The following is a 12,093-nucleotide window of genomic DNA, read 5'->3' as shown; positions in this document are numbered from 1 at the left end:
ACAACCTGTTTTGACCGTCACACCTTCTTTGTGGTTGCTGACATCTTTGGCACGGCCTCCACTTGTTGCTCCATAGCCTCCTTCTTGTGCATACGTTGCAGCCTTCGCTTCTGAGTATGAGACAAACCTGAAGGACACCACCTCGGCTGTAAATATTTTGAGTCTTGCTTCTTGCTCTTCTCATTCTCCTTGTTGCAATCAACATCTTGTTAGATCAGATTATTGCTAGCAACAATCGGTCTTTGTAGTAATGGATGATTTGGATACATAGGAGGATATTGAATATAATATGACTGTATATGCATCCTACTATAGTCCATGGGTGTATAGAAATAAAGATACCAGCAATACCATGGAGCAATCGGTCCACTAGACGAAGCATAATTACCTTGACTCGATTGCTCTTGATATTTCGATGATGATTTTGTACCCTTGACTTCGTTTGGTCGCCTCTTCTGTCTCTGAGTAATCTCCTCCTTATATTTGGCCAAGAATTTCTTAAAACTCGGTCTTATCTTGCATTTGGAGGAGTTCTCAAATTTACTGGGCGCACTGGTCAGACCGGTCCTAAAATCGGTCAGACCGGTCGACTTGTTGTCGGCCTTCTTCTTCTTGTCTTGCCCCCTCGAGTGTTTTTGCGCCTTGAGGGGTCTTCATTGTCAGCTTCTTTTCAGGTCTTTCATCACCAATGACTACATTTTTTCTTTCGTCGATTCGGTTTGACTTGGCCGAATTAGCACTTTAGGATTATTCAATTCCAACATATGCATCGGGAAAGAATTCTGATCAACATGCATAGTAGGAATAACCAATCGTCCTTCATTAATGGCCGATTGAATCGGTCTACGTAACACATTGTAATCATTGGTAGCATGTGAAAAAATATTATGGAATTTGCAATATGCTCGCCGCTTCAACTCTTCAAGCGGCTGTACAGTATGTGACATCTTGATGTATCCAATCCTATATAACTCATCATATATTATTTCGTGCTTGGATACATCAAAAGTAAATTTTTCATCTTGCCGGTTTTTCTGAATCGGCTTAAGAGCAGAACAAGTAAATGGTTTAGCTTGAGATGGCCAAGCAAATTCAGCAGCATATGCATCATTAGACTCACGTCCAAACAATCTGAAGTACAATCTAAAGCATGCACACTAGAACGATGATGCCTATGGGATTCTTGAGACTCTTTGCTTCGGCTTTCTATAGCCAAAGCTCTTTAATGCGCCTGAGTGACAGTAAAGAAATCATAGCCCTCTAATATTTCTTTAATATGATAGCACAACCCATTGAAAGCCAAATCAGCAAGTCTTTTTCTGCAATATTCACACTAAAACATCGGTTTTTTGTATCGTGGAATCGTCTTATGTAATCATTGACAGATTCATCACGCGATTGTCTAACCAATGTCAAGTGAGACAATTTAAGCTCATCATGCCCACAGAAAAAGTGCGCATAGAACTTCTGCTCTAATTGTTCCCATGAGCCAATAGAATTAGGTGTCAAAGAAGAAAACCAGGAGAAAGCGGTTCCAGTTAGAGATAAAGAAAACAAGCGCACTTTCAACTCGTTTATCGAACTAGCTTCTCCTAATTGGGCAAGATACTGACTAATATGCTCAAAAATGCTCCTAGTATCTTCCCTACTAAACTTAACAAATTCAGGCGACCTAAAACCAGCAGGGTATGCAACTGAATCAAATGAAGTAGGATACGGTTTTTGATATGTATGGGTTTTGCTTCTAACATCCACTCCAACACTTTCTCTAAGCAAATTAGCCAAATCATTCTTATAATTAGCAAGCGCTTTGTCAAAATTATTCGAAGAATTTGGCTGTGTGGATGTAGATACATCACGCTGGTTTGGAAAAGACTGACCGGATGGATCGGTCGAACCGGTCGGTACGACCGGTCGGACCGGTTGGGGGGAACCAGTCTGACCGGACTGGTACGCCGGTCTGACCGGACTGGTACGCCGGTCTGACCGGTCTTTGCCGGTTTTGCCAACACTGCACATATTGGTCGAACATCTCATCGGAGATAGGACCGATATGTGGTATTGAGTTCCTGGGAGGTTCTGGTGGTATGTATGAAACAAGCTCGTTTGTTCGGCTAATGTTGGCCGAACCAGGAAATACTCATAACGGGATCAGTGTATGTGGGTGTCACAGTTTGACCACTGAAATAATTCATCGGCATTCCATATTTCTTTTAGGTATTTACCTAAAGTAACAAATATTTTAAACATTTAATTTTGACACGAATTTCCTTTTTAATATATACCAGCGATATACATTTTTTTTCTTTACAGTGCATGATAAATTATTCCTAGATTTTTAAAAAGATTTAGGTATCTTGTTCAATATATACCGCTAAAGTAACAATATATTTATTTTTTGTCCTTCAATCACCCATTAATATAGCCCCATATATGCATGCTCCCATATTATCTTAGGTGCAGCTATATCATGATCATGGAAGATGCACCGTTGATGGTGCACGTCATTTCTTCTAGTCGAACCCTGGCTTGCTACAGACCGCATGTATGTCAAACATCAATTTCTGTAGATGTTTTGTTCTAGATCTCATTGGCATCTATCGTGATTGTATCATCTTTTTTCTCTCCTAAATTTTTTTAATCACAGCTATCAACTAATCACAATGCTCCTCAGTTGTCGCTAGCAGTGATACCATACTTTTGCAATTACAACAGTGTAGTCTGCGTAAGGTAATGCTCAACCCAGTGAATGGGTTGAGATCATGTTGCGGGTGTGTTGTCGGTCAAAACCCACCGGCGAGTAGCGACAGGCAACACGAAGAGCCGGGAGGTCGCCGGGGCGCTGGCAGGCACTGCTCCCTCGTCAACGGCCCGCAATCCTAGCACACGCCGCGGCTTTCTAAGACGCAGGGCATGCCACCTGACCTATACCCGGTCAGTAAGGTGCGAACGTACTTGCGACGATTTGCCTGCATACACAAACACGTGCAAACACATTTGCATCGGCTTTAAAGAGCCGATCGAGTCCCGGTGTCAAATTGGATCTGCATATCCAGATAATAATGGATAAAGCAAATAACTGTAAAGCTGCTTCAATTAAATCTAGCTAATCTAATCCACAACGGTAAAGGCTTCACTGCTAGATCGGAACATCCTACACGTAATTGGCCTAATGAGCGTAATAAATAACTAAACCTTAACCAGAATAGAGGCCTAAGAACAAGCGAAAGCCGATTCCCGGATCAATTCCCTATTAAGACTAAAGCAAAGCATCTAATACGTCACCGGATCATTCAACCCGTTTGCAAGGCCTAACCTAGCAGATATTACGCCAATTCTTAAGTATAAGAACAAACCATAACAGATTAGATCTACTAGATAGAAAAGAAGCAGGGCGTCATCTCTACACGACTAATTCCATGCAACGAGAATTAGTATAAGATTAAAATATGATCGCGCAGAGATGACATGATGTTCGTAAATGATAAGCAACAAAAGCACGATGAATCTACTAAAATTCATGCTACGAAAATCAGGATAACTAGTACTACTCGCCATCAAAAATGCTTCAGTACGAGTAATACCAAGGTAAAAGTAAGAACAACGCTGCCATGATCGCAAGAAGCGATCAGGGCAGCATGACGCTTACTTGGATGAAACCCTAGAATTATGGGTGGCGGTGCGCCGAGAGTTGTTGTTTGCGAAACGTGATGACGTTCTCTTTTGACAAATGTCATAAAGTATATATTTATAGTCCGGAGACTTGGAAATCAATCTAAACTATCGTGTCCATATCGGACTCTATCTCTAACTCAAACTGGACTAAATCTAAAGATACATGACTCACATGGCCCAAATGCTCACGCAGGAGACGATTCATAAGCCTCCTTTGATTTCTGCTTTAAGCCCAACTTACTCGCGGCCCATTAATTAACATGTTAATTTATGGCGATAACAGTCTCTACCATCGCGGTATCATTGCCATGCTCTTATTACTGTTGCGCTTTTCAAGTCTAGAGACTCTTGGCTCATTGCTCTTGTTACTGTTGGCGAACCCGACATGTAGGAGTACCCCCGATAGCAAGTCCGCAACCAACCGGGGACCGCCCGCGGAGACAAATAATGGTTGGTTGATAGGTATTCTTGCCTATCTATCGGGTCTCGGTCGCATGCGTAGAGTAAGCATAATACTCCCTCCATTCAGTTTTGATAGATATATTTCCATATGACACAATGACCAAGGGCACCACAAGTGTGCTTATCAATCTAATAAATGTCACAGACTTTTTTGTTGGTCCTCTAATGTTTTACCTAGGAACTCCTTGTAACTAGTGCTATTTATTGCCAATACCTATGCTAATAGTAAATATAGCTATCGTTTGCATGGTGTACTAAATGTAGTCGAAAAATAAATCGCATTACACAAATGGAATGTAAATCGCGCGACGAATCTAATGAGCCTAATTAGGACATGATTAGACTCTAAATTACTACAGTAATGCTACATCAAACATGCTCTAATGATGGATTAATTAGATTCATTAGATTCGTCTCGTAGTTTATAGACGAGATTTGTAATTAGTTTTGTGATTAATCTACATTTAATACTTTAAATATTGAAGATCCTCTTTCATACATCCAAAATGCTTATATAGGCATGCAAAGAGCAAAGACAATGGAACAATGACCGCCGGCCCGACGCGCGTGTGGCCAAGGGACAGAGAGAGACAGCAAGGCCCGCCGACTAATCGATCAAGATGGGTGACCAGACACCTGGGTTTCTGCGACCGACCGACACCGACCGATCGATCGTAGTAGACCGCAACTGTTGAGCCGGCAGTGCTAACAACTGCCAAGCATGCAGTTCTTGGGCCGCGATGGCCGAACGATCGGGTAGGACAGTACCCCTACCCCTCAGTGGTAGTGTTATAAGAGTGCTATTTTGACGCGAACTATGGCGGACTCGTTAGAGCCAGCCTGAACACATCGAATTAAAGAATAGGCAGCGTTTACAAAGGTGAACCAACCATAACAGAAAAAAAGAGGTAGAGAAAAAAGGGGTAGCCGCGCAGGGCCAAAGGGAACAACCAACACAGTTCCCCAGAGTCTACAGATTACATAGGATAAATGAACTCCAGAGTTCTAGGCAAAGGCTATCAACAGTCGAAAAAGTTCTATTTGTCCATAGAAGCAGGTCCGACGAGCAACGTCGCAGAGTCACAGCATTTGGCTCATCAACGTGATCAAACACCTTTGCGTTCCGGCACTTCCAAACACTCCACAGGAGGCCAGTAATGATAGTTGAGCGCATCCTTGCTGAGGTGAAATCCATGCCCGGGAAATCAGCAATCCACAGCTGTTCAACCTGCGAAAAAGTGGAGGAGGCAATACCAAAAGAACTCCAAAAACTTTGAGCGCGAGGACAGCCCAAGAAGAGGTGGGGAACATCCTCAAGAAGACCACAAAAGGGGCAGGAACCATCATTATCTGCGCCACGAGAGTTAAGGCGAGCATTTGTGTTGATTTGGCTGTGATGGACCAGCCAAAGGAAGGATTTGCAGCGGGGAGGAGCTGCATTGTTCCAGATGTTGACAGAGAAGACATCATCTGGGAGGTGAGAGTAAGCTAGGCAATAGAGAGTAGAAGTAGTGGGAGCAGAGTTGGCGAAGCCCCTGATGGTGCGCTTGTCTGTGGAGTGAGGGTTGAGAACGACCGTAGCAAGGAGCTCACAAAGAGCAGCAAGCTCATGCTGAGCTACAGCGGTCAGGCGAGGCCGGAGGGAGAGAGCAGGGGCAGCTGGACCGGTGGAGAAGACCGAGGCCACAGAGGAATTCGGACGCAAGCAGTGTGAGAAGAGAGCTGGGAAAGAAGAAGCAAGGGGGGCGTGCCCCAACCAGAGGTCAAGCCAAAAGAAAGTGGAGGTGCCAGCCCCAACTACAACGGAGGTAGCAGATAAAAAGGATGGAAGACCATCAGCGATGGCACGCCAGACAGGAGAGTCCGTGCAGCGTACATCGCCGAGATCAGAGTTGTTTCGCCAGCTGTACTTTGAGCAGAACTAGGAATGCCAAGGCGCGTCTGAAGGGGCAAGAAGCTTAGTGAGGAATTTCTGGAGCAGGCACTTGTTGTGGGTGTGCAAATCAGTGATCCCTAGACCACCTTTCTCTTTAGGAATGCACACCAGCTCCAAGGGTGCCTTGCAGTCGGAACCGGAGCAAGAGGTTTTGCCAGTCCAAAGGAAGGCACGGCGTTTGGCGTCAATTACCTCAATGACGCCTTTGGGTAGTAGGAGGGAGCACATGGCGTAAATGGGGAAGCTTGAGAGAATCGAGCGAACAAGAACCTCGCGACCGCTTTGATTGAGAAGGGGACCTCGCCAACCTGCAAAGTACTTATCAAACCGATCCAGCAGAGGCTGGAGATCAGCGAGTTTGACTTTGGTGGTGGTGAGGGGAAGACCCAGATAAGGTTGGGGGAAGGAGGAGATAGGGCAACCGAGAGCAGTTGCCATGGCAGCCGCCACCGAGGGGTCAATATTCATAGGAATGAAGGTGCTTTTCTCAAAGTTGATGTGCAAGCCCGAGAACTCAGAGAAAGCGGAGAGAATTTCCTTGAGGGGAAGGAGCTGCGTGAGTTCACCGTGGAGGATGATCAGAGTGTCGTCAGCGTATTGCAAAGTGGGGCAAGGGAGGTCAGAGGAGAGAGGGTGTCGCAGCTCTCCCCAGCGCGAAGCCTGAAGAATGAGTTGCTGCAACGTATCAGCAAAAAGGAGGAAAAGGTAGGGAGATAGGGGATCACCTTGGCGCAAGCCACGACGGCATTGGATCAACGCGCCCGGCTTACCATTAAGAAGCACAGCAGACTGGCTAGTAACAGCAAGGTCCTGGATCCAATGACGCCAGAGGATGGGAAAACCCTTGGCAGCAAGAACAACATCCAACGCTGCCCAGCTAACATTGTCAAAAGCTTTACGGAAATCAAGTTTTAGAACAATAGCAGGGGTTTTCCTCTTGTGCCAAGTTTGGATAATGTCGGCTGCGTAAACAAAGTTCTCGGAGATGCTGCGACCTTTGAGGAACCCAGTTTGATCAGCGTGAACCAGGTAGGGGATAAGCGGTTGGAGACGAGCGGTGAGAGATTTCGAGGCCACCTTGGTGGAAGTGTTCTATAGAGAAATCGGACGGTAGTCCGAAGGCGAGCAGGCACCAGTCTTTTTTGGAATGAGAACGAGGTAGGATTTGTTGATGGAGGTGAGATCGGCCTGGCGTCTGTGGAAATCAGACAAGTAGGAAAGAAGATGAAGTTTGGAAAGATCCCAAAACTTTTTAAAGAAAGCCGGGCCGAACCCATCCGGGCCAGGACTAGCATTACTGTTCATGGCAAGGACAGCTAGCCTAATCTCATCAAGATCAAAGGGGCGAATAAGGGTGTTAGCTTGGTGGGTGTCGAGGGTGGAACCGAAAAAGAGAGAACTCAAGTCAAAGGAGAGCGTCGAGCTCCCACTGTCCCCAAGGAGATTTTTGTAGAAGTCAAAGAGGATCTTCTCCTTACCAATGTGGCTAAAGACGGGTACACCGTTGTGAGTGAGCTGACGAATATTATTGCGATGGAACCTAATGGTAGCACATTGGTGGTGGTAGGCAGTGTTTTCGTCACCCAAAATGCAATGCCGAGACTTGCCTCGTTGTCTCCAATAGGCGGCACGCTGAGAAGTAAGATTTGCAAGGGAGGTTCTGACGAGCCCTCGGAGGAGAGACTCGGACGAACTAAGCAAGCAATGCTCCTCAAGTCAAGAAGGGTGATGACAAGCTCACAATTGCCAATGGAGACGTCGAGGGGTCTAGAGCGCTTGGCCCAGAGCCTAGCAGCCGAACGCACCCTTTTGAGGCAGAGGGACAGACGAGCGGTACTAGAGGAGCGATGAGAGGGAGTGGCACTGGCCCAGTTAGAATCCACTAGAGATTTGAAGGAGGGAAGCTGAAGCCAATGGTTGTTAAGGCGGAAAACGGATGGCCTAGGGGTAGAGGAGGAAGCCGATAGAAGGATCAGGACGTGGTTAGAGGTTGAACGAGAAAACGACCGCAACTCCGAGTCCGAGAGCGACGCATTCCACCTGGTGTTGACCAGGGCCCTATCGAGGCGAGCAAGGGTTGGGGGGTTTGATTGTTCGTCCAGGTGTACAAGCGATCGAGAAGGGGGATCTCAATGAGGCCAGCATCGTCAATCCAAGAGTTGAATAGACCGGCATTATGCTGGTCGAAGCTGGCATTAGAATTATCACCCCAGCACACGGAGAAAGTTGAAATCACCAACAGTCACCCAAGGCCCGGAAATGGAAGCAGCTACATCGCTGAGCTCGCTTAAGAACTCAACTTTGCGGTGGCCGTCACAAGGACCGTAGATGTTCGTGACAGTGAAGGCGAGGTCCGAGGTAGTGGAGGAGAAGACAGTGGTTAGGGAGAACGTGCCCTGCGAGGAAGAGGAGAGGGAGAAATCGGAGCTATCCCAAGCAGTAACAATACCGCCCGAAGCACCTAAGGAGGGAAGGAAAAGGAAGGATTGAAGCCGTGTCGGTAGGAAGGGCAACCCTTTGAAGTAGTTCACATGCTAGAGCTTGGATTCCTGGAGACAAACGATAGAGGGAGAGATAGAGGAAAGCACACGTTTAACCTCATCACACTTATCATGATGTCCCAAGCCCCTTACATTCCAGAACAGAATAGTGACCGGCCGATTACACATAGAAACAGATAGAGACTACCAACGAAAAGAGAACCCAAAGGGACAAAAGAAGCTGCAAACACTGGTCATCAGCCAGGCACAGGCAGCATCGAGTAGCAACGAAGGGAGCCAGGAAGTAGGCGTGGCGGTCGACCGGCAAGTAGTGACGGATCATGGGATCAGTTAGCGTTGTCCACACCGTCGATCACCGAGCCCAGCTCGGGGTCCAGGAGGTCGAGGTCATGCGCAGGGACCTCACAGGCAGCTCCAAGGCGGCGCAGATCGCCCACCTAGAGGGGCTCCGTGATGTCGCCGGTAGCGGCCAACACCAGGAGCTCGCGGGGGAGCGCGGCAACCTCAACTTTGGAAGGAGCTGGACGGCGACCAGAGCCCTCCAGCCTGTGCTTCTTCAGGCGGGAAGCCTTGTCGATGGGGGAGATGTAGAACGCATCCTCGATGGCGGCGATGCGTGGGCTCCGGCGCAGCAAGTCGGCGGCCAGGCTGGGCACCAGCTTGCAGGCCTAGCCAGGAGGGTTGCAGGCCGAGCGAGGGCCCGGCAGCATGAAGTGCCCACAGACGGGAGCTGGAGTAGTAGGAACGCCTGGGCCGGCTGTGGGGCCAACGATGAGGCCCGAAGGAGCAGCAGAGTCCGCCAGACCCGGCCCATCGGCCAAGGTCTGCGGCAGTAGGGCCCGATGAGCACAGCCCAACACAGCAGCCAGAGCGGGGGGAAGATTGGCGACGGAGATCTTGCCGGCGTCAAACAGCAGCAACTCGATGGAAGCAGAGGCAAAGTCCACTACCAGCAGTTCCTCGTGGCGAGAGGGCAGGGGCGCCAGAGGCACGCGGAAGCGACCACCCCCCACCCCTGCCGAGCAACCCCATAGCAGAGATCTCGAACCAACCCGGGAAGGCACGGATGTGGATAACAGGACGACCAGCAATGGGAGAGGCGAGCGCGTGAGAGCGAGGCGTGGTGCCGGGCGAAACCCCCGGAGGGAGGAAGCGCGGGCTGGAGGGGAGCGGGGCGAGGAAGGAGCGGAACGGTCCCGGTCCGTCAGCACGAGCCCTGTCTCCGTGGCCAGGAGAGGAAGGAGGAGGGAAAGGATCATCATGGTCAGAGTCCGATTCTGAATCCAGATCAGCCTCGTCGAAGTGGATGATGTGCATGGTCCCGACAGATCCAGTGCCATCATAGTTCTTGAAGTGGATGTGCAGAGGAATATCAAAGATGCTCTCAACCTTGACCACAATGAGGACAGCAAAGTAATCCGAGCCCATAAGGCAGATAGGGTCGATGAAGTGAGGGTAATGGAGCAACGGAGTGCATGATGTGTTCCTGGCGCCAGTGCTCCAGAGGGAAGTCCTCGATGGAGAGGGCAACAAAGGCCTCGTGCTGAAAGGAGAAGCGATTGGAGGTTTCATCAAATTGCTCCAGAGTGATGGCATGGTTGCGGAAGAAGAAGGGGGAGTGGCGAACGAGATCGTCCCGCGCGAACTCATCGTCAAAAATGACGATTTGGGCGCCATGAGACGAAGGAGCGAGGCGGACACGGGGGTTCCCGACCAAGGAGAGGCAGAGCGCCGGTCTACGAGGACCGCGAGCACCAAAGGCAGAATCGTCCGGAACCGGGGGGAGGAAAAGGGTTCTCGGTCCGCAACCAGGCTGTCCATGGAGTCCGGCACCAGGCAAACATCACTAAAGGAGGCACAACCAACAGCCAAAGGAGGGGAGGGGCTGACCGGACAGATGCTCGAGACCCGGGGGCAGGGGAGGGAGCCCAGGATGGAGGGAGGCAGAGGGGGGCACCGAGAAAAGCAGGAAACAGAGTTCAAATTTTGAACGCAACGGAAAGCAGCATCCTTAGTGGGGTGGAAGAGAAGGCAAACACCATTATGAGAAACGCCGACGAGGGAAATGAGCAGCGCCGCCACCGAGGGGCAGGACACCTCCATGAGGAAGACAAGGGGATCCAACACTCGGAGACGCAAGTGATCATCACCACAACCGAACCAGAAGTAGAGAGCATCGAGAACGAAGGGGAGAGAAGGGGCGTGAGAAGCAGCCGGTGTAGTTACCGAGACCCACAGAGGCGTGCGGCGCAGAAGAGGCGAAGAACCGGTGGCGGTGTTGGTGCTGACCAGGACGAAGAGGTGCTCGAGGACGAGGTCGACGAAGAGCAGCCCCGGATTCACCCCCACATCGCGGGCATGTCGCGGCAGGGAGCGCAGGCGGGGGAGCGCCTCGACAGCGAGGAAGCCCGGGTGGAGAGGGCAAGGAGGCGAAGCAGGAGAGGCCGAGGTCGGGGAGGGGGCAGCCAGCGAGGTTCCAGCCACCGAAGACGAGGGGGCAGAAGCCGGCGCGGGGACGGGCACCGGAGAGCCGTCAGCGGGGGCGGCAGCGGCGAGAGGCCGCTCCATCCGAACTCAAGCGCCTCTCATCTCGCTTCTCTTATAGGAGTGTTATGGATATTAAATTTGCTAACATGTACCAATAGTACGAGGAGAGAGAAGAGAGGAGTGTCACGAAATGTGAGAGGAGTGTCATCACTATGACACTCTACTGGCACAGTTCTCAAGTTTTCAGTTTTGATAACTGTATCGATGACACTCCAATTGAGATGGGCCTTGCTCCGCCCTGGTGGCATCAGTCAATTTTTAGACTAATAAGATGAAGCCACGTAGCATTGCTAGTTAACAAAATTGAGTGATAGAAAATTAAAAATCAATCGGTTTATACATGATGAGTGGAAGCGGCTAGCTGGGCTGGTTAGCCCAGCCGTTCGGCAGGTGGGCTGAATCTAGTTGGGGATTTGAATTTAAATGGGGCTTTTGACGCCGAGAATGGATAGCTGGCTCTCAAAGTCTCAATGAACGTGAAACTGGATCAACCGGAATGACGGCAACCCTTACCTCATGGGTCGTAGCCCAGTACTCCCTCCGTCCTAAAAAGAACGCAATTATGGGATTCGCGCCGGTCAAATTTGTTAAAGTTTGACCATGTCTGTATTGATTAATATTAACATTTATGTATCGACCAAAATCTATTACGAAAATATATCCCATCATTAATCTATTGATACTAGTTTTGTATTATAAATGTTGATATCTTTTGCATAAATTTTGGTCAAACTTGAAAACCATTGACTCCTCGAGAAGCGAGAATTGTATTCTTTTTTGGACGGAGGGAGTAGACGGCAGCTATCTCTGATTGGGCTCAGTGCCTCGGCGTGGGATGTGCAGATCGCCCGCCCAAGCACGCTAACCACAGCAGCTAACCAATGGGAAAATAATTAATAATTTCCTTGGTGGATCTCTTACAACATTGATTTTCATGGTTAGCTACGAATTATTGCTTACTAATTAAAATTT

Source organism: Panicum virgatum, chromosome 1N (genome assembly GCF_016808335.1).
Source record: "Panicum virgatum strain AP13 chromosome 1N, P.virgatum_v5, whole genome shotgun sequence".
In the NCBI taxonomy this organism is placed as follows: domain Eukaryota; kingdom Viridiplantae; phylum Streptophyta; class Magnoliopsida; order Poales; family Poaceae; genus Panicum; species Panicum virgatum.
The sequence above is the reverse complement of the archived record's forward strand: the minus strand, read 5'-3'. Positions refer to the sequence as shown.